The sequence below is a fragment of the Salvelinus alpinus genome, chromosome 15 (genome assembly GCF_045679555.1).
Source record: "Salvelinus alpinus chromosome 15, SLU_Salpinus.1, whole genome shotgun sequence".
In the NCBI taxonomy this organism is placed as follows: Eukaryota; Metazoa; Chordata; class Actinopteri; order Salmoniformes; family Salmonidae; genus Salvelinus; species Salvelinus alpinus.
Window position 1 is genome coordinate 47,050,647 of NC_092100.1, and position 24,456 is coordinate 47,075,102.

A 24,456-nucleotide genomic window follows, 5' to 3' on the forward strand; every position below is an offset into this window, starting at 1 on the left:
TATTTCTTAAAATATCACAAATGCTTTTTACACCTCTTATTGTATTGTTACCAGGTCCCAAAACACACCCCAGCACTACAAAACAGATTCGGCATCGACAAAACACACTTAGTTACTGCAGAGCCTTCAGCCCTGTCTAGGCTCTGTAATGTCTGCACAGGCACAGTCCTACCAAACACCAACTGTAGTGTGTGTGGCTAAGAGCAGACAGAGTGTGTTGCACCGAGACGTCTGCCAGGTGGTGTGTGCTGCATGTAAACCACCAGATGTTCCTGAAACAAGCCACTGGAGGAGAGTGCAACAGCAGGCAGAGTGGGCTGATTACCACCGGGGCTTCAATGCCATCATCATGAGGCAGCCAGGGACCGAGGCAAAGGAGCTGGCATATCGCCGGTTAATGTTAATATCCCTTGGCAGACGTGCATATGATGCTCACACCCAGACTCCAACTGTATAGTTGTATACCTTCAACCGCTGGAACGTGAACCTAAACAGACTTTTGAAACACTCCTATTCTGTCAAGGGCATGAATTACTGTAACATTGCAACAGGCTAACTGCTCGATCACACTGCGTCCTTGAGGCCATGGAGAAAGTGAACATACTTGCACACAATCTCTTGGTTACCAAATTAATGCGTTTATTGTCCTTTTGTAATATATTTTAATGCAGATACAATGCTACATTGACAAGCCATAAAATCTTCATTTATTAGTCTAAACGAAGCAATCTTAGGTTGACTTGGTTACTATGGTGACTGATGCAGTTGCCCAGACTCTAACCCCTGTTCTCTCTCACCAAGGACAGTCGGCTCAAGCAGCACACCATTTACTCTCTTAAATCTCATCATCTGGCTTCAGTTCCTCTCACCCGGGAATACATGAATTAACACACACACTGTGCCCTGACTCCGTCTTCTCACACAAGCTCATTACCTCCTCAAACTGCTCCCAGCTCCGTTTCAGACGTTTGGGATATGTTGCGCTAACGTTGCACAAGAACCTCGTGATCAGCCACTTCAGATTAGCTGAATAAAGCCTTTAGCTAACAAAGGCTGAACATTGAAAGATGGGGCGTAACATATCAGTCATTGATTATCGTATAGTTCAGTAGTTGATTATAATTCAACTGATAACATTGTGGTGCGGAATATACGACTACAGCATGAACATAAACCTTTATATTATGACAAAGGTATAGGCCTAAATCAAAGTGTTTCCCCCCCATGTTTATCCCTTATGATCTGATCGGTGAGTGAATTGTATGGACATCTTGGGGAAAGATGGCTAAGATGGTTTAGGGCGAAGATAAGACCGTTTACATTATGGGGGTTAATGAGGAGCTTGAGGGAAAGCCCTAAATGGTTTGACTTCTGCTTGAATGAGCATTAAAACAGACAGTTGGCGAGGATAAGCAACTGCCTTAGCCCTAAGACTAAATTTAAAAAGACCATGGAACAGCAACATTTCCGTGTGTCAGGAGATTGAGTGGAATGCTTATAGATGGTTTTTATTGTAGTAATTCAGATGAGATGTATTTTCTTTGTCTCGAGGAACCCTGAGCCGAGTGAAGGGATGGGCAGTGCTGCGCCTCACTGATCTCAAAACCAAGTCACTCAGCGTCGGGCAGGCGGGCAGAGAGACGGAGAGACAGAGAGGGAGAAATGAGTCCCCTCATCCCCTTTCCTCCTCCAGAGAGGCCCATCAGCTCTTGTCATCTCTCTAATGAATATCAGTTAAATTGCTCTGTGTGTATCTGACGAGTTGGGATGTCAATGTGATTTGTGTGAGTGTGGCGGACAGAGGGCCCAAACTAATGAAAGGAGAGCCCAGGCTGACAGTGTGATGAGCATCAGAGCCAACACAACAATCTGAACAGAGAGGCTGATAGACAGGGAAGACAGCTCAGTCTTTAGGAAAACAAAATGGCTGCCATTGTTTCAGGGGTTGATATTGATAAAGCCAAGGATACCCTGCACCTGTCTCAAAATGTTAGTGATAGTGTTAAATTCTCTTGTAGGTCTATGTTTCTGTATATATTCATGTCTAAATTCATAGAGATAAAACTATGTCTAAATCATTCTTGAAATCAATGACATTGTGGGCCTTTGATTAATTGAATTAATCATTATCATCTTGGCCAAGTAGGCCTAAAGATGAACATTTTAAACACTATACAATACTAAAGTATTAAACAACTTTCAGGAAATTAACTTGGTTGTTGATTAGCTCATTGATGACAACAATGGACTTACAAGGACGACACAACAGATGCTCATGGGTCCAATCCGATTACAGATGACTTTCGATTATCGACCATGTCACATAGTCCACTCTGACCTTTGCATTTCTTGGAACCCTTGTGTGCTTCTTAGGAGTGTGTCTCTTCACACTGCGGCCACTCCAGTCGAGGTGACATGATGCTTTATGACAGCACAGAGGGGGTCATGAGTAGTGCCGAGATGGCTTAACCTTTGACCCTTGACATCTGTCCACTGAAAGGAGGGTTCAACCAGAGAAGAAGAGGGTTAATCCACCCAAAATCTGTCCACAAAAATAAGACCACGAAGTGAGGGTTTTTTGTATGGAGGTCAATGATAGTGTTGAATATGGTCCCCAAATAATTGCTACGTGGGGCTTATTTGATTGAATAGAAGTTTCGTAATGGTTAGGTTGTTCCTGCCATCCAGGAACTCTATACCAGGCGGTGTCAGAGGAAGGCCCAAAAAATTGCCAAAGACTCCAGCCAACCTAGTCATAGACTGTTTTCTCTGCTACCGCACGGCAAGCGGTACCGGAGGGCCAAGTCTAGGTCCAAAAGGCTTCTTAACAGCTTCTACCCCCAAGCCATAAGACTCCTCAAAAGCTAATCAAATGGCTACCCAGACTATTTGCATTGTCCCCACTCCACCCACATTTTTACACTGCTGCTACTCTCTGTTTATTTACCATGCATAATCACTTCACCTCTACGTACTGTACATATTAGCTCAATTACCTTGACTAACCGGTGCCTCCGCACATTGACTCTGTACCGGTACCCCCTGTATATAGCCTCACTACTGTTATTTTATTGTTGCTCCTTAATTATTTGTTATTTTTCTTATTTTTTAAATACTTTCTTAGCACTTTCTTAAAACTGCATTGTTGGTTAAGAGCTTGTAAGTAAGCATTTCACTGTAAGGTCTACCTACACCTGTTATATTTGGCACATGTGACAAATAACATTTGATTTTATTTGTTTCAAATGCACTGAACTTTTTATTTTTAAAGTCCTCTAATTCCTCCCAAACCCGGATCCGGGAGCACCCCCCACAGTAAAAAAGCTGACTAGCATAGCCTAGCATAGCGTCACAAGTAAATACTAGCATCTAAATATCATTAAATCACAAGTCCAAGACACCAGATGAAAGATACACATCTTGTGAATCCAGCCATCATTTCTGATTTTTAAAATGTTTTACAGGGAAGACACAATATGTAAATCTATTAGCTAACCACGTTAGCAAAAGACACCACTTTTTTTACTCCACCAGTTTTTTACTCCATCAGTAGCCATCACTAATTCGACCAAATAAAGATATAAATAGCCACTAACCAAGAAACAACTTCATAAGATGACAGTCTGATAACATATTTATTGTATAGCATATGTTTTTTTTAGAAAAATGTGCATATTTCAGGTATAAATCACAGTTCTACATTGCAGCTGCAATCTGAAATAGTGCCGAAGCTGCCAGAATAATTACAGAGACCAACGTCAAATACCTAATTACTCATCTTAAAACATTTCTGAAAAATACACAGCGTACAGCAAATGAAAGCCCAACATCTTGTGAATCCAGCCAATATGTCAGATTTTTTAAGTGTTTTACAGCGAAAACACAATATAGCATTATATTAGCTTAGCACAATAGCCAGAAACACAAGCAATTTACCAGCAGCACAGGTTAGCGATCGTAACAATACAGCAAAAGATATATAATTTTTGACTAACCTTGATATACTTCGTCAGATGACAGTCCTGTAACATCATATTACACAATGCATATAGGTTTTGTTCGAAAATGTGCATATTTAGCAGCACAAATCGTGGTTATACAATGTGATCAGTGGCAACAGGTCATGTATTCTGGCCGGCGCCATCTTGGAAAGGCACCTAATCTAATCAATAAATAATCGTAAACTTGACAAAAAAATACAGATTGGACAGCAAATGAAAGATGCATTAGTTATTAATGCAACCGCTGAGTTAGATTTTTAAAATTAACGTTACTAGACATACAGTGTGCGTTACAGCCAGACTAGTGCCGCAATAATGGCGGACAAATGCGTTTACATTTTTCCACATAAATACGGAATAACATCATAAATAGCTCTTACTTTTGGACGAGCTTCCATCAGAATCTTGGGCAAGTGGTCCTTTGTCCAAAAGAATCGTTGCTTGGTTGTAAAACGTCGTCTTCAACTTCGGAATTAGCAGCTAACATTAGCTATGTGGCCACAACATGCCCAAATGTTCAAAGCGCAATACTAAGGAAATTCCGAAAATAGCAATATACTCGCATAAACTGATATAACTCGGTTTAAAATAACTTCGTTATGATGTTTCTAACACCTATATCGAATTAAATTACAGACGGATATAGCTAAGGCCGATAACTGAGCGTTTCAAAATGCCATCCTGAGGTCTTGCTTTGCGCAATGACCAACGTCGAAAAGAGAGCTCCCTTCGTTCCTTGGCCTTTTATAAGCTCTGAGAACTACGTAGAAAATCCATTCCACTTCTCATTGGTTACTGACATCCAGGGGAAGGCGGGTGCAGTTCATGTCGACCCATAGGATACATACAGAGCTTTAAACTGATCTGAGAACAGAGCCTCGTTTTCAGACCTTCGCAGTTCCTGTCATGAATTTCGCTGCAGAAAGAGTTCTGGTTCACCCACAGACATAATTCAAACGGTTTTAGAAACTAGAGATTGTTTTCTATCCAATAGTAATAATAATATGCATATTGTACGAGCAAGAATTGAGTACGAGGCAGTTTAATTTGGGAACGATAAATGTCCAAGTTGAAACAGCACCCCCTGTAGTGTCAAGAGGTTTTTAAGAGCAAATTCTTATTTACAATGATGGCCTACCCCGGCCAAACCCGGATGACGCTGGGACAATTGTGCACCCCCCTATGGGACTCCCAATCACAGTCAGATGTGATACAGCCTAGATTCGAACCAGGGTGTCTGTAGTGACGCCTCAAACACTAAGATGCAGTGCCTTAGACCGCTGCGCCACTCGGGAGATATAAGTGGACACACGTGTCATTTTGGCAACCTTGGGAAAAAAAGACTTTATATCGGTGTTGTGCCTGTTGGTCACACGCATATCTGCCCTCTCATTGGCTAGAATAGTCCCACCTGATCTCGCCTCCTCTCACATGCCTTCGACCTTTGAGGACATGCATTCCCACAGCCAATTATCAGCCTGAAAACGTCATCCTGGCATGTTTTTACAAAAAAGGTCAAATGTCACAGTAGCTAACGTTTTTTTCAATACATTGCAGTCAATGGGAAAAAAATTGTGTCACAGGGTTGATGTTTATGTCAATACATAGCAGTCAATGGGAAAAGATAAGCGTCAACCAAATGTATCTTATGTCAATAATTTGCAGTCATTAAGAAAAGCTGAGTGTCACAGGGCTGATGCCTAAGTGAATACATTGCATTCATTGGGGGAAGACCAGCATCACAATATTGATGCATGAAGAAAGGCATCAAAGACACTACACCCTACTTTCTCTCGCTCACCCTCCCACCCTCTCTCTCTTTCTCTCTCTTTCCCCTCTTCCTTCCGAAACACAACCCTGCCAAGCCGCACTGCTTCTTGACACACTGCTCACTTAACCCGGAAGCCAGCCGCACCAATGTGTCGGAGGAACATTGGCGACCGTGTCAGCGTGCATGTGCCCGACCCGCCACACGGGTCGCTAGAGCGCGATGGGACAATCCCATCCCGGCCGGCCAAACCCTCCCCTAACCCGGACGTGTGCCGCATCATGGGTTTCCCAGTTGCGGCTGGATCGAACCCGGGTCTGTAGTGACGCCTCAAGCACTGCGACTTGAAGACTTGCAACTCATGACATTGTTGAAGAGTGTGCCCAGGGGGGTCATACATTGAATTTCAGCTTTCCCCAAATGTAAAAAATGTGTAAGTCAGTCACCCCAAAAGCATTTTTGATCTTTTTGACCAGTTCCAGAAACTAAGAGCCTTGTTATAAATTCTTGAATGAATTCTGAAGCGGATATTGGGCAAATATTTTTAGATTGACTTGAAACTGTCTTTGTCTGCCTGCCTGCCTATCTGTCTGTGTGTCTGTCTGTCTGCCTAACTGTCAGTCTGCCTGTCAGTCTGTCTGCTGGCCTGTTTGTCTGTGTCTGCCTCTCTGTCTGCCTGTCTTTCTGTCTGATTACAGGAAGTGACTTAATTGGGGGTCATTGGAGCGGTTTCAAAGGGTTAAAAATATTTAATCTTCCCAAATTTTACATATTTGTGACCGGGGACTATCATGACCTAGCATTTGGAATTTAAAGTCAATTGACCCAAAAGCATTTTTGACCTGTGACCCAGCGGTTGGATTTTACAGTGAGGAGGCAACCATGCAGAATTGTTTTTTCTTGCCAAGAGTGAGACTTTTTAATGAAACAAGAATGAGCAGCATGCCGACATGTTCCCTGTCCTGTCCCACAAACAATGAGATGACAGGCTTCTTATAGCAATACCCACGATGCAACTGACCAATGGGAAACCCTTACACATATCTGGTCAATTAGCATTCAAAGCACATGAAATACTATACATACATGTTCTGATAATAAACAATGTATTTACAGTGCCTTCGGAAGGTATTCAGACCCCTTGACTTTTTCCACATTTTGTTACGTTACACCCTTATTCTATAATGAATAACATTGTTAAAACATTTTTTTTACAAATGTATATATAAAAAAAAACGGAAATATTCAGACCCTTTACTCAGTACTTTCTTGAGGCACCTTTGGCAGCGATTACAGCCTCAAGTCTGCTTAGGTATGATGCTATAAACTCAGGAAACCTGTATTTGGGGAGTTTCTCCCATTCTTCTCTGCAGATCCTCTCAAGCTCTGTCAGGTTGGATGGGGAGCGTCGCTGCACAGCTATTTTCAGGTCTCTCCAGAGATGTTCGATCGGGTTCAAGTCCGGGCTCTGGCTGGGCCACTCAAGGACATTCAGAAACCTGTTCCGAGGCCACTCCTGCGTTGTCTTGGCTGTGTTCTTAGGTTCGTTGTCCTGTTGGAAGGTGAACCTTCGCCCCTAGTCTGAGGTCCTGAGTGCTCTGGAGCAGGTTTTCATCAAGGATCTCTCTGTACTTTGCTCTGATCATCTTTCCCTCAATCCTGACTAGTCTGCCAGTCCCTGCCGCTGAAAAACATCCCCACAGCATGATGCTGCCACCACCATGCTTCACCGTAGGGATGGTGCAAGGTGTCCTCCAGATGTGACACTTGGCATTATGGCCAAAGAGTTCAATCCTGGTTTCATGAGAACAGAGAATCTTGTTTCTCATGGTCTGAGTCCTTTAGGTTCCTTTTGGCAAACTCCAAGCGGGCTGTCATGTGCCTTTCACTGAGAAGTGGCTTCCGTCTGGCCACTCTACCATAAAGGCCTGATTGGTGGAGTGCTGCAGAGATGGTTGTCCTTCTGGAAGGTTATCCCATCTCCACAGAGGAACTCTGGAGCTCTGTCAGAGTGTCCATCGGGTTCTTGGTCACCTCCCTGACCAAGGCCCTTCTCCCCTGATTGCTCAGTTTGGCCAGGTGGTCAGCTCTAGGAAGAATCTTGGTATTTCCAAACTTCTTCCATTTAAGAATGATGGAGGCCGCTGTGTTCTTGGGAACCTTCAACACTGCAGAATGTTTTGGTACCCTTCCCCAGATCTGTGCTTCAACACAATCCTGTCTCGGAGCTCTACAGACAATTTCTTCGACCTCATGCCTTGATTTTTGCTCTGACCTGCACTGTCAACTTATATAGACAGGTGTGTGCTTTTCCAACTCATGTCCAATCAATTGAATTCACCATAGGTGGACTCCAATCAAGTTGTAGAAATATCTCAAGGATGATCAATGGAAACAGGATGCACCTGAGCTCAATTTCGAGCAAGTGTCTGAATACTTATTTTTTTAATTTGTAATAAATGTGCAAAGATTTCTCAAAAACGGTTTTCGCTTTGTCATTATGGGGTATTGTGTATAGATTGATGAGGACAACTTTGCATTTAATCCATTTTATAATAAGGCTGTAACGTAACAACATTTGGAAAAAGGGAAGGGGTCTGAATACTTTCAAAATGCACTGTATACAGTACCTGCATACATCAATAATTGTGCTAACCCATGCTTTAGAGCATAAATACCATCTGGGATGTACGTCCCCCCGGGATAAGCTACTACTACCGCACTGCCCGTACCATTCATGCACTCGAATGCGCTCCATTTGTCTGTCAATTCTCGTAAAAGGAAATTAACAGAACCCTCTTCAATAACCAAAGAAATACAAGGTAAACATTTCTGACAATTTACCTTCAGGTTTTAATTAGAAAATAATATCACATTGTACTTGTAACTTTTGATCACTAAATGTATGACCAGAAAGAGCCTATACTATCAGGAAACGCAACAAAAAGTTTCTGCGCCCAACGCAAACTCTTAACATGTTTCTCATCTTTTAAAGGTGACCAGCATCAATCAAGAAGACATCTCTAACCCACATTATTATCAATAAATAAATAATCAGAAAATCATCGTCACTGTCTGGTTATTCATAGTTTCTCACACCTCCATTGGACACAATGGTCTTGCAGTTCTAGAAACTAAGAGCTTTCTTATGAATTCTTGAATTAATTCTGAAGAGGATATTGTTTTTTATTTTTTAGATTGACTTGAAACTGTCTGTGTCTGTCTGCATGCCTGCCTGTCTGTCTGACTAACTGCCTGCCTGTCTGCCTGTCTGTGTTTATTTGTCTGTCTGTGTCTGCCTGTGTCTGTCTTTCTGCTTATCAGTCTGCCTGTCTTTATGTTGGCCTATCTGTGGGAGAGAGGAGGGAGAGAGAGGAGGGAGCGGGAGAGAGAGATGAAAGGAGAGGAAGACAGGGATAGAAGGAGGGAGTGAGAATGGAGGGGGGAGCAGATAGAAAAAAGAGGGAGAGGGAGGGAGGGGGAGAGAGGGGAGAGGGGGAGAGAGAGAGGGTGGAGGAGGAATGGGGGAGAGAAGAGAGAGAGATGAGTGAAAGAGATGAGAGGAGGGGGAGAGATTGAGGGGGGGGGGGGGAGAGAGAGGGAGGGGGAGAGAGGGAGAGGGTGAAGGGGGGAAGAGAGAGGAGGGAGGGGAGAGAAAGATGGGAGTGGGTGAGGGCGAGATGGGGTGAGAGGAGGGAAAGGGAGAGAGATGAGAGGAGGTGGACGGAGGGAAAGAGAGGGAGAGAGAATGGAGGAGGGAGAGAGAGAGAAGGGGGAGAGAGAGAGGGTGAGAGAGGGGGAAGAGGGTGGAGGGGTGAAAGAAGGGGGAGGGAGAGAGAAAGAGGAAGTAGATAGTGGGAGAGACAGACATGAGATTAAAAAGAAAAATGTCAACCCTGGCTGTGAGACTCATATTTTTCAATTGACTGCAATGTACTGAGATATAAATCAACCCTGTGACCCTCATCTTTTCCCATTGCCTACAATGCATTGAGAAAAAAATGTAATCTTTATGCAAAAACTTGCCAGGATGACGTTTTCAGATGATCTCATGTTGATTCCCATTGTTAAAGTGGTCACTCAACCATCTTGTCAATATCAGTGGTGGAAAAAGTACTTAATCGTCATACTTGGGTAAAAGTAAAGATACCTTAGAGAGGGACTGCAATGAATCAGTTTGAAAACAGGCTATATGCATATGAGTCAGAAACAGTTATTCTAGTGTCAAAATGTACTACAAAATGTAAATAGCACAATTTTGGTCATAAAGTCAGTCTCATCTAAAAGACTTTGGATAAACAGCTGCTTTGATTGCTCTCTATCCAATAGCATAGACAGTGAGACAGACCTGCCCAGCAGCTCCGACTTTGCTTACATAAGACAACACATTTACATTTTATTACTTGAGGAACACTGCACCAAACACCAGTGGTGTAAAGTACTTAAGTAAAAATACTTTAAAGTATTACTTAAGTCGTTTTTTGGGGTATCTGTACTTTACTATTTATATTTTTTTGCAAATTTTACTTCTACTTTATTACATTCTTAAAGAAAATTATGACACCCAAAAGTGCTCGTTACATTTTGAATGCTAAGCAGGACAGAAAATTGTCCAATTTGGACAGTTATCAAGAGAACATTCCTGGTCATCCCTACTGCCTCTGATCTGGCGGACTCACTAAACACAAATGCTTTGTTTTTAAATTATATTTGACTGTTGGAGTGTGACCCTGGCTGTCCATAAATTTAAAAAACAAGACAATTGTGCCGTCTGGTTTGCTAATATATGGAACTTTAAATGATTCGTACTTTTACTTTTGATACTTATGTATATTTTAGCATCTACATTTACTTTTGATACTTAAGTATATTTAAAACCTAATATTTTTAGACTTTTACTCAAGTAGTATTATACTGGGTGACTTTCACCCATTAAAATACTACTTGAGTAAAAGTCTAAAAGTGTCTGGTATTAAAAATACTTAAGTACGGTGGTGGAAAAAGTAACCTATTAAATGGTCATACTTGAGTAAAAGTAAAAAGTAAAAGTTAATGCTAGACATCAATTAGCATTCTAGAAGATACCTATAGACTTCTTAGTATTGCTGTCACGCCCTGACCTTAGAGATCCTTTTTATGTCTCTATTTGGTTTGGTCAGGGTGTGATTTGGGGTGGGTATTCTATGTTCTTTAGTTCTATTATTTGTATTTCTATGTTTTGGCCGTGTAGGGTTCTCAATCAGGGACAGCTGTCTATCGTTGTCTCTGATTGAGAACCATACTTAGGTAGCCCTTTTTCCCACCTGTCTTTGTGGGAGATTAACTTTGTTTGTGGCACATAGCCCTTTAGCTTGTTGACGACCGTGACAATTGCGCTAACACTAGTTAGCATTGGCTCATGAAACTACATCTAACTTCCTTCATACTGGACACAGAGACATAAAAAAATCCCCCAAAATATTTATACGTTATTTTACCAGGTAAGTTGACTGAGAACACGTTCTCATTTACAGCAACGACCTGGGGAATAGTTACAGGGGAGAGGAGGGGGATGAATGAGCCAATTGTAAACTGGGGATTATTAGGTGACCATGATGGTTTGAGGGCCAGATTGGGAATTTAGCCAGGACACCGGGGTTAACACCCCTACTCTTACGATAAGTGCCATGGGATCTTTAATGACCTAAGAGAGTCAGGAGACCCGTTTAACGTCCCATCCGAAAGACGGCACCCTACACAGGGCAGTGTCCCCAATCACTGCCCTGGGGCATTGGGATATTTTTTAGACCAGAGGAAAGAGTGCCTCCTACTGGCCCTCCAACACCACTTCCAGCAGCATCTGGTCTCCCATCCAGGGACTGACCAGGACCAACCTGTGGTATGGTATCCATAAGTTCATCTGGCTCTGAAGAAGTATCCCTTTAAGCAAACCAGACGCATCAATTTACAATGCAGATGAATGCTCCTATTATGTAGGCCTATGTATGACTGCTAGGGCCAGGCAATGAAGTTATATCTACCGCAGTCATAGCCTTGAAAGCGTCTCAGGCTATTGCATGTTTGTCTGTAAAAGCCAACTTATGCTTAATCCGAATATGTTGTCCGGAGGCTCCGTACAGAGGGTGTGATGCAATTGCGAAGCCTCCGGAAGCTTGCGGAGGCCAAATCAAGCTCCGCACCGCATCGTCGTGCGCCTCCCGAATTGGAACAATGTGGAGGGCTCCGTATAGCTCATCATTGACATGATTGGTTGACGGTAGGTAGGGGCTGGAGGTTCTGTATAAATAAAAACTCACTTCCTTGACAACTTCCTTCACAACAGCTCTGCTCTGCTATGCAAAGAAGTATGAATGCCTTGACTTCTGCAGAGGCCATATCGCAGGAAATGCTGTACAGCCACTGCAGACAACAGATTGACCATGCAGAGCCTTTATTAAGGGCACACTACAGCTCTGTAAATAACGACACAAAACCTTCTCTGGAGATAGTTTCTGAAGCTCCACTGTATGTAAAGAAATGCCGCTTCTGAAGCGGGTCTTCATCACTAGGCGACCAGAACTGCCAATCAAATAATCTTAAACTGCCTGCTGCCTGCATGCAGACCACTTTCTCCTAAAAAAGTACTTTTGACTTACCAAGACATGTAGTAGAAAGAAAACCCATCTTCCGCTAGTCATTGACTCCTAAGATTCAGCATGGAATGGAAGAGACTGATTAGTTGCCTTAACTTCCGAGGACACAAACACTCGCATCTTTCATAGCGAGCTAGCGAGGGACGGAGAGAGGAGGGGAGGGGCACAGTATAGGCCGGTTGGCCACCAGGCAGACAGTCAGAACTATACACTAGGCCTATCTATCGGCAATCAAAAGCTGTATCTTGCAATGGAATGCTGTACTTCGCAACTTCTTGGCTTTCAATGTCTTGCAACTTCAGTAATGCAGGACCTATCATCAATGAATAGGCTAGGATATTCTACACGCACCAGACTGCAGAGTGAACACATACATCATTAGCAAATAGAAAGAGCAGGCGAGCCAGCTGCACTGTGATTGTTTTTCCATTAGGGATTGTTCTTAACGTTAAGGATCCCAATTTCTTTTAAACGTTTTAACTTTTAAATGTTCACACACCTTGCACAGATACCCCAAAAGACTACTTAAGCAGTACTTTAAAGTAATTTTACTTAAGTACTTTACACCACTGGTCAATTGATCAACTTTGGTTCAACACATCCTATGATGACAGCCAGGGTCAAGGTAATTTGCCTGTCCTTCAGCCTCATAATCCAGGAAAGGCTTTTAAAAACTCAAGATTTAGCTTTATTTAAGAAAAAGCCAAGGGGGTCATAAAAAAAAGTAGGCTGAGAAGAGACAAAGAGGAGAAAATAATCAGATTTCCCACATTTTCTGTGAGTGGCGGGGAAAGGGATTTATGCTGCTGAGTTGCAGTGAGGCCCGGCAAGACGCTTCCATCCTGAGATAGCTGTCAGAAGCGTTTTGCGCTGATATCTGACAGATTTGCTAAAGACACTCATCTCAGGGCACTACTCTATATATCGTTAGTTTAATGCACAATGACATGACCAATTATAGCGAGCTCCATGCTCAAATAGCATGTCAAAACCTGTGTATCAATCCATTAGATCCTGTCTCCTAGCACATTAAGTGGTACCTTAAGCAATCTCTCCAGCGGTACAGAAGTGCTGACTGAACGGAAAATCTGCCTCAGCTCACCGTGCTGTCTTTTTTAGAGAGGCAACTCGCCCTGCTGTCGAAGATACATGAACAATACATCTAGATAATGGCTGGCATTGTTTACTTTAAACTGGAAATATATTTGCGCAAAAGCCTAGAATGCATTTAAGGGATATTAGTCACTCGTGTTAAAGCTTTGTTGACGCTATGAGCACTGAAGTAATGAAGTGATGTCATGACAATATCATATATTATTGTGTCCTTTCAGATAAGTTGATATGATGTGATTGACAGGAACCAAAAGTATGGGAACCAAACCACTGAAGTACACTGACACTGACTCCTCACATTGTTCTGTATCCCTCCCTCCCTCCCTCCCTCCCTCCATTCATCCCAATAATCTGTCCCTTCTGAAGTGTGCACATGTACACTCCTTCCCATAATTTTTAAAAGGAGTTACAAGAAGGAATTTCCACCATATTTCTTATACCAGTCATTTCCTTTTCAAATCAATGATTTTTGATTTGATTTGAAGGGAAGTGTAGACTTTGACAGATGATTGTTTTCCTGCCATGTTGGCTATGACAGTCACTGGGCGTGTGTGTGTGTGTGTGTGTGTGTGTGTGTGTGTGTGTGTGTGTGTGTGTGTGTGTGTGTGTGTGTGTGTGTGTGTGTGTGTGTGTGTGTGTGTGTGTGTGTGTGTGTGTGTGTGTGTGTGTGTGTGTGTGTGTGTGTGTGTGTGTGTGTGTGTGTGTGTGCACGTGTGATTTAGTACAGCCGTTCCTAACGACCTCTCTGTACCTGTGATGAGGACACACCCCCTCAGGACACTGGCATGGAGGGTGCGTCTCGGACCGACTCTTGCACCTCGCCTGGCTGGCACCACGCTGCACGCATGACACCACATCCACACTCTGCCACCCCTCTGATAGATACCTATCTGATGCCACTAGCAGATAAATTCATTTGATTTGTTGTCATGTTTTTCTGGTGAGTTTTTGTGGATCAAAAAGATTCCTCTAGCTAAGGCATTGTAGTAATTGCATTACCCTTCCATAAATCAGATTAATGCAACTGCACCTGTGTGTGTGTGTGTGTGTGTGTGTGTGTGTGTGTGTGTGTGTGTGTGTGTGTGTGTGTGTGTGTGTGTGTGTGTGTGTGTGTGTGTGTGTGTGTGTGTGTGTGTGTGTGTGTGTGTGTGTGTGTGTGTGTGTGTGTGTGTGTGTGTGTGTGTGTGTGCGCATGTGTGCGTTTAAAACTGTTATCGCAGCAGGAGCACATTACAGAATAGAATTCAATGTCCGGTGACATGGCCATCATATGAAGCTGTTGCCTGTAGCTGTGACTGCTCTTTCCAATGTGCCATTTCAAAGCAACCACATCAATAAGGCACGATTACAAGGCTGACAACATGAATCTCAACTGTCATTATGGTTTAGACAGGCTCTTATCAAGTTATATTAGTGTGAAAGCCAGTGAATCAATTTATCTAGCCTTCTATTTGGCAAGGGATTATTACATGCAGAATCATATTCTGTTTGAGACAACTGACATTTGGAACAGTGAATTTGGAATCCTTGTTCTTGAGCCTCTGTATTATGAAGCATTTTATGTGGGACCAGTTTGGGTTGCTGTTCAGCAATGGGATCTTGTTGACATGTGTTAACAGTAGTTTGGGGGTTTTAGTCCTGCTATGTACACTCACACATATGTAGCCTATTGCACAGCCTATTGCATGCGAGATATATGTGGGTCAAGGATGTGCATGCATACACAAGGGAGGCATTACACATTCTGTTAAGTTAACATTTACAGTATGTTGACATTATTGTATACCACAGAGAGAGAGCATACAGAGACCAATATTTGCATAAACCAAGTCATTCCAAAACGGAGAATTCCCCCTTTCCATCTGAGAAGTCTTAAACATCCTTCAGCTTCTGGACAGAGAAGGAGAGAAGGCAAGCTCAGGACATCCTCTGCTCTTCACCACAGACACAGTGGTTTGACAAGGCAGACATTTTGACGCCGTGCGTCAGGGTAACCGGACAAGACATTCTCATGTTTTATCAGAGCTTCAAAAACGGGCTGTCGTTCTGCCTCTGCGTCTTCCGTATGTCAGTCTGTCTCCTCCCGACTGCGTGGTGTCGTGTAGGTGGCATCGCCGACTCGTCTAGGAGACAGAGTGTCCCAAAAAAAGCGGCAATCAAGCGGAGCTAGCGCTGTGACCTCCTCGGCCATGCGACGTGTCTGGAGTTGGCAGGGGACGCAATTGAGTGTGACACTCCTGGTTGGCGCTGCCAAACTGCCACTTCCTGTCCTCTTTATTCACACGTAGCGGGAGTTTAGAGTGGACGTTTGAAGAGCCCAGAACAGACATGTGTCTCCGCATCCAGCCATCCCTTCTGACTGTCATTACTGTGGTGAAGAGCCACTCAGTCATGATCAGTGCCAGGGCTTGGGCCTGTCTTGGTGACAGAGATGGCTAGAAAAAACATCACATCCAGAAACCCATGGAATTTACATGGATACAATGCCTACCTACCGTCAGAGTGTGAAGGGAATACTGTATGTATACAGTACCTGTTTATTTGTCATGTTAACTCAATTTTATACCTCCACAGTCATTGTGTATTACCTAGACATGGTTATATGTTATCTACTAGGCCTACTTGACTTCTTTCTTTGAGAGATAAGAGTGAGTCATTGAAGAGAGGCCTCTCATTTCATTGCCTTTCAATTGCATACCATATAATTTTTTATGTATTTGTACCTACTCCCATTATAGATAAACAGATACAGCTAATAATCATAGCTACTTTCAGTAGGTCGTAGCGTTTAAATTGGCAAATTAAAGACATATATTTTAATGTTTGTGTTAAATTAGCTTTTCACTTGTTTAGGATCAATTTGTTCACTCTATCCCTCCTCCTTTCTCTGCTTTAATGTCTTTGTTTTTCTCCTTCTGAGTATCCCTAATAACACTTCAGCTGGCCATGAGTCACTTTCACCAATACAAATCAGATTCAAAGTCATATGTGTCCAGACTCTGCTTTCATTGAACTCTGTCCCCTCAGGTCAAGTTTGTTTTATGTCTCTGATATCCCTCTCTCTCTGTCTCTCTTTCTCTCTCGCTCTCTCTTTCTCGCTTTCTCTCTCTCTCTTTCTCTCTTTCCCTCTCTCTCACACACACATGTGCACCCTATCCTCAAGCTATTACCAGAATAAGCCAATTTGATTCACCAAGCCCAATGATGGGGAAATGTAATGTATTCTGAAGTGACCATAAGAAGATAGAAATGCATCAAGCTTCTTTCTCGGGTCACTGCATCCAGTCATTCTGAGTTCACAGATCAATACAATAATAGATCTATGGACATATACTATAGATCTGTTGTTTTAAATGTCACTCTAAAGAACAGCTTTATACAAGTCTGGGCTTTGGCACAATGTCTTCTATTTATCTGTGAGTCACAGACAGAGTTGCCAGCAAATGTAGAGAATGGCTGCTGTGACTTAGAGGGCTGCAGGGAGGGAAAAATGAGAAGATACAGTGAGTGGAGGGAGGCAGGCACACAGAGCAGAGAAAGTTGGAGCTGAGACAAAAATGTGTCTATTCATGCCAACTGGTGTCCTGACCCTCCTCCAGGCAACCATTGCCTTCTGTCAGGGAGAGGAATTACAGGGACTGGGAAAAAGGACGACACATAGCTGGACAAAGGAACGAAATTCAGGAACGAAAAATATATTTTCGTTAATCTTTTCAGGTAGTAGTTTCAATCCCAATCACTAAACAGGGTTCAAGCTCATAAAAAAAAGCAGTGTAGAGAAGAAAAAAAAATCTGTCACTTTAAAGGTGAAACATTGAGGTGCCAAATAGTGTACCTTTCGTTCCAGGGGAGAGAAGGAGAAGGTCACACAGAGTTCATTAGTGAGGAACAATGAGTGATGACTGTAGTGAGGGGCTTTGGTGTCTGCTCTGCTTCCCTCTACTCTGCTCTCTCTGCTCCACCTCTCCCAGGCTGAGAATGGGCGCACACAGGCACACAGGCACACACACACACACACACACACACACACACACACACACACACACACACACACACACACACACACACACACACACACACACACACACACACACACACACACACACACACACACACACACACACACACACACACACACACACACACACACACACACACACAGTGAGTGAGCTGCCTCTCTGACGGATTGACAGCCAGTGAAAGGAAACACTCCTCATGCCCTTGAGGCCCCAGCTGTGCCTACAGCCCCCCAGGCGATGTGACAGAAGAGGGGGTAGGTATGTAGGTAAGTAGTGAACATCACATGGTAAGGCAGGGACATCCTGTGGTGTCTGATGTGTTACTGCTTAATGTTTAAGCATGTCAGACTGTATCCTAAGCTAAACCAGGCCAGGGCGACCAACATAAGAAGGGAGAAATAGAGAGAGAGAGAGAGAGAGAGAGAGAGCGAGAGAGAGCGAGAGAGAGAGAGAGAGAGAGAGAGAGAGAGAGAGAGAGAGAGAGAGAGAGAGAGAGAGAGAGAGAGAGAGAGAGAGAGAGAGAGAGAGAGAGAGAGAAGGCAAGAAGGGCCTTCTATGCCATCAAAAGGAACATAAATTTCAACATACCAATTAGGATCTGGCTAAAAATACTTGAATCAGTCATAGAGCCCATTGCCCTTTATGGTTGTGAGGTCTGGGGTCCGCTCACCAACCAAGATTTCACAAAATGGGACAAACACCAAATTGAGACTCTGCATGCAGAATTCTGCAAAAATATCCTCCGTGTACAACGTAGAACACCAAATAATGCATGCAGAGCAGAATTAGGCCGATACCCACTAATTATCAAAATCCAGAAAAGAGCCGTTAAATTCTACAACCACCTAAAAGGAAGCGATTCCCAAACCTTCCATAACAAAGCCATCACCTACAGAGAGATGAACCTGGAGAAGAGTCCCCTAAGCAAGCTGGTCCTAGGGCTCTGTTCACAAACACAAACACACCCCACAGAGCCCCAGGACAACAGCACAATTAGACCCAACCAAATCATGAGAAAACAAAAAGATAATTACTTGACACATTGGAAAGAATTAACAAAAAAACAGAGCAAACTAGAATGCTATTTGGCCCTAAACAGAGAGTACACAGTGGCAGAATACCTGACCACTGTGACTGACCCAAACTTAAGGAAAGCTTTGACTATGTACAGACTCAGTGAGCATAGCCTTGCTATTGAGAAAGGCCGCCGTAGGCAGACATGGCTCTCAAGAGAAGACAGGCTATGTGCACACTGCCCACAAAATGAGGTGGAAACTGAGCTGCACTTCCTAACCTCCTGCCCAATGTATGACCATATTAGAGAGACATATTTCCCTCAGATTACACAGATCCACAAAGAATTTGAAAACAAATCCAATTTTGATAAACTCCCATATCTACTGGGAGAAATTCCACAGTGTGCCATCACAGCAGCAAGATTTGTGACCTGTTGCCACAAGAAAAGGGCAACCAGTGAAGAACAAACACCATTGTAAATACAACCCATATTTATGCTTATTTATTTTAACTTGTGTGCTTTAACCATTTGTACATTGTTACAACACTGTATATATATAATATAACATTTGTAATTTCTTTATTGTTTTGAAACTTCTGTATGTGTAATGTTTACTGTTAATTTGTATTGTTTATTTCACTTTTGTATAATATCTACCTCACTTGCTTTGGCAATGTTAACACATGTTTCCCATGCCAATAAAGCCCCTTGAATTGAATTGAAATTGAATTGAATTGAATTGAGAGAGAGAGAGAGAGAGAGAGAGAGAGAGAGAGAGAGAGAGAGAGAGAGAGAGAGAGAGAGAGAGAGAGAGAGAGAGAGAGAGAGAGAGAGAGAGAGAGAGAGAGAGAGAGAGAGAGAGAGAGAGAGAGAGAGAGATTTTGAACCAAAAGGACTGATCACCCCAATCCACAAAAGTGGATGCAGATTTGACCCCAATAACTACCGTGGGATATGCGTCAACAGTAACGTTGGGAAAATCCTCTGCATTATCATTAACAGCAGACTCATACATTTCCTCAGTGAAAGAAATTACTGTACGACAGACCACATATTCCCCCTGCATACACTAATTGACAAACAAACAAACCAAAACAAAGGCAAAGTCTTCTCATGCTTTGTTGATTTCAAAAAAGCTTTGACTTAATCTGGCATGAGGGTCTGCTATACAAATTGATGGAAAGTGGTGTTGAAGGAAAAACATACGACATTATAAAATCCATGTACACAAACAACAAGTGTGCGGTTAAAATTGGCAAAAAAACACACATTTCTTTCCACAGGGCCGTGGGGATGAGACAGGAATGCAGCTTAAGCCCCACCTTCTTCAACATATATATCAACCAATTGGAGAGGGCACTAGAACAGTCTGCAGCACCTGGCCTCACCTTACTAGAATCTGAAGTCAAATGTCTACTGTTTGCTGATGATCTGGTGCTTCTGTCCCCAACCAAGGAAAGCCTTCAGCAGCACCTAGATCTTCTGCACAGATTCTGCCAGACCTGGGCCCTGAGAGACATGGGCCCTGACAGACCTGGGCCCTGACAGACCTGGGCCCTGACAGACCTGGGCCCTGACAGTAAATCTCAGTAAGACCAAAATAATGGTGTTCCAAAAAAGGTTCAGTTGCCAGGACCACAAATACAAAAACTCCATTGAGACACCGTCGCACTAGAACACACACAAAACTATATATACCTTGGCCTAAACATCAGCGCCACACGTAACTTCCACAAAGCTGTGAACGATCTGAGAGACAAGGCAAGAAGGGCCTTCTATGCCATCAAAAAGAACACAAAATTCGACATTCTAATTAGGATCTGGCTAAAAAATACTTTAATCAGTTATACAACCCATTGCCCTTTATGGTTGTGAGGTCTGGGTTCCACTCACCAACCAAGAATTCACAAAATGGGACAAACACCAAATTGAGACTCTGCATGCAGATTTCTGAAAAAAATATCCTCAGTGTACAACGTAAAACAACAAATAAAGCCATCACCTACAGAGAGGTGAACCTGGAGAAGAGACCCCTAAGCAAACTAGTTCTGGGGCTCTGTTCACAAACATAAACAGACCCCACAGAGCCCCAGAACAGCCCCAGGACAGCAACACAAATTAAGAGAAAATAAAAATGATAATTACTTGACACATTGGAGAGAATTAACAAAAACTCTGAGCAAACCAGAATGCTATTTGGCCCTAAACAGAGAGTACACAGTGGCAGAATACCTGACCACTGTGACTGACTCAAGCTTAAGGAAAGCTTTGACTATGTATAGACTTAGTGAGCATAGCCTTGCTATTGAGAAAGGCCGCCATAGGCAAACCTGGCTCTCAAGAGATGGTAGGCTATGTGCACACTGCCCACAAAACAAGGTGGAAACTGAGCTACACTTCCTAACCTCCTGCCAAATGTATGACCATATTAGAGAAACATACTGTATTTCCCTCAGATTACACAGACCCACAAAGAATTAGAAAACAAACACAATTTTGATCAACTCCCATATATATTTGGTGAAATACCAGTGTGCCATCACAGCAGCAATATTTGTGACCTGTGGCCACAAGAAAAGGGAAACCAGGGAAGAACAAACACCATTGTAAATACAACCAATATTTATGTTTACTTATTTTCCCTTTTGTACTTTAACTATTTGTACATAATATGACATTTGAAATGTCTTTATTCTTTTGGAACTTTTGTGAGTGTAATGTTTACTGTTCATTTTATATAGTTTATTCACTTTTGTTTATTATCTATTTCACTTGCTTTGGCAATGTAAACATATGTTTCCCATGCCAATAAAGCCCTTTGAATTGAATTGAGAGAGAGAGAGATAGAGAGAGAGAGGAAAATTGTATGACTGACAAGTTTGGAATCTGAATCCCCCTCCCTTCTCCCTTCCTCCCCCATCCCTATCCTCCTGTAGCGTTTTCAGCAACCCTCAGTATCCTCAGTGGTCATGTTGTCAGGCTGCTCCTCTGTGAAGTGGCCCTTGCCATAAAACAACAGTGACGTGACTGATTGATCCAGCAATGAGGATGGCAATAGTGTTCTGCATCAATATGAAGCCGGGCAGGCAGCCTGGGGGACTGGAGGCCTTTCAGACAGCTCTCTGCTTCTCCTCCTCGGAGGGAAAATCCATACACAATTGATGGCAGTTCAAAGGGAGGCTTTATTGTGGGATATCAAATAAAACATCAGAGAGGGAGGGAGAGAGAGAGGGATGGAGAGAGAGAGAGTGTGTGTGGGAGATAGACATGGGAAATGTGCTCTGCATTTTGTGCTATGGTTTTCACCTGAGAATAAACTGGACTGGCTGGATTGGGAAGACGTTTACATCCCACTACAGGATGAATGTCCTCCTCGACTCATTTTACTCCAATATAGGTAAGTACAGTTGCACTAGCATCACTTTGTAGTAAAAGGTAGACAGACAAACAGCAAACAATTGTAATTATGAATGAGTGCAATGAAATAGACCTCTGGATGGGGTAAAACCACAGTATTTGTAGAGCATGGTAGGGTGTAGAACAGTGTGGCTGACCAGTGACAGAGACATCCGTCCAGCCCTGCATGCCTGTCATCGTCTCTGTCCTCTATACCTGAGCCTTCAGCAGACCCCTGCATGATTTCATCAACACAACCCCTAATCCACTTTACTTAATGAAATACATAATTAACATAGCCTAATTGCAGTAAGGACAGTTTTGACAGAAATCATTTCCCGTGGTTAACAGCATGCTAATTGAACGTGTTCCTCGCTCTCTATAGAGACCTTTGTAATCTGTTTTTCGTCTTTTGACTGCTCTCTCCTGGTTTTGATTGATGGATGTTCCAGACTTTGATGAGACGTCATGGAAGGCAGAGCGGGGTTGGCGGTGAGGTCACGTGACCAACAGCAGATGGTACAGGGGTGTATTAGAGAGGGTTCACCTGCTGTGTGGTCTCCTGCATCCGCCCTGAGATATCAAACATCCCTGAGAGGGAGAGAGGGAGGAGCGAGAGGGGGTGGAGAGAGAGAGAGGGGGGGAGGAAGGAGGGAGAGAAGGAGAGGGGGTATAATTTACACAGAGAGAGAGAGATACCGAGAGCAGATAGATAAAAGGAGTGGTACCAAGATAAACAGTCATATACCTCCTCTCTTCTTTTATCTTCTTCTCTCATCATCACTCTTCTTCACTCCCTGCCTCTCTCTCAGTGTTGAGAACCATCATGGAGATGTTGACTAGGACCCATTAAACACGTCCTATGGACCATAGGTTGGCCATAGATGACCATGGAAGGCCTGTAAAGAACACATAGTAACTATGAGTGATCAATGAGTGGGACTACTCCAGGGCACATCCTCTATGTAATTATCTTAGGGGGAAATTCCTGACCAGAGTTAAGTACGCAAATGGAACGTAATTCCCTTTTTATGCGCTTTTCTCTCTATGCATATTCTTACCTTGACTTAATTCCAACACCTTTGCCTACGAGGAAAGCATGAATACGGTCTAGCGAACCTACCAGTTCCAAGTGGATAAAGTATTACTTCCTTTTTTCCCGATAGAAATAACCCCATTCATTCACTGTAATTGACAACTTTGATAAGATCTATTGACAATAAATAGGTAAATTAGTAATACGTTTGGATAAGGGGATTGTAAATATAAATGACACTTGTTTTGGATCTGTTTTACCTTATGATCGCTGGAGACAAATGTGAAACCAGTCACATGTTAGCAAACTGAAGCATATCAACATATCAACTTTCACACAGGAGAGTTTATGAAATGCTTTGCAATTATGCAGAATTTAAATTGTATAGCCTTTTAACTTGCAGGGAGGGACACTCTCAAATGTCTCCCATTTCCATCATGTTAAATATCAGCATTCGACCATCAGTAGGCCTAATAACCACACTTAATTCAACTGCCAATTTACTGTTCGATCCTTCAGTTGGTGTAGCCTACATTATTGTTCCATTTGTTAACATGATTAAGTTCACCTTAATTTGCTTCCGCTGTAAACACCGTCACAGCCGTTTGGTTATTTCTGAGGACAGTTGATAATATAAAAAAAAACATGTAGACTAATTAAATCGTTATGGAGGAGCGCAGACCAAGTCGTAACAGTTTGAACCCGACGCATGACGCAATACGGCGGTGTCTTCACACAGTTCCATGCTTAGAGCAGGCAATAGACGAGGTTATAGACTTCTATTGTACACTATTCTCCATATTATAATTATATGTACACTAATGGGTTGACGAACTGAATGTGGCAATTTTCACAATGAATCAAACCACCGGTTTCTTTCTTTCGTGTGTAAAGGCTCTCCAACCCAGTTTATGATTCATCAATATTTTCCTGAAAGAAGGCATTCTTTCATTGATCTCTAATATTCTTTAACTCGTTCTCTCGATATGGGCCTATTCTGGTCAGTTCACAAAATTCTAACTAAAATGTGCACCGTATTTAAAGCGATGGCTTAAGATAAACGGTATGTACCGAAAAACCCATTGAATGGAAACTCCACGAGAAAATGTGTTTGCCAGCAAGTGTGAGAGTTTTCAACGGTTGAATGGCATATATTCAGAGGTAGCCACACCTACAGAGCGCGTTCCGCAACTGAAAAAAGGTACAATGCTTTACTGTCAAACTGGCGTCTGCAGTGGCCGTACAGCATTTACTGCGATGCGGCCTCCGCAGATGTCAGAGCGTTCATACTTCTTGCGCTTCGGGGAGCTGTCACACACATCCAATAAATTGGTCTGCCCCACACCACTTGTAGTGATTCAGGGCTAATCTTTATAGCTATCCAGCTAATTACAAGCAACTGGCTAAACGAAAAGACAAGACCTTTATACCTCTTCTGAGGTGCTTGACATAGGAGTAAATAAGACCGCACCG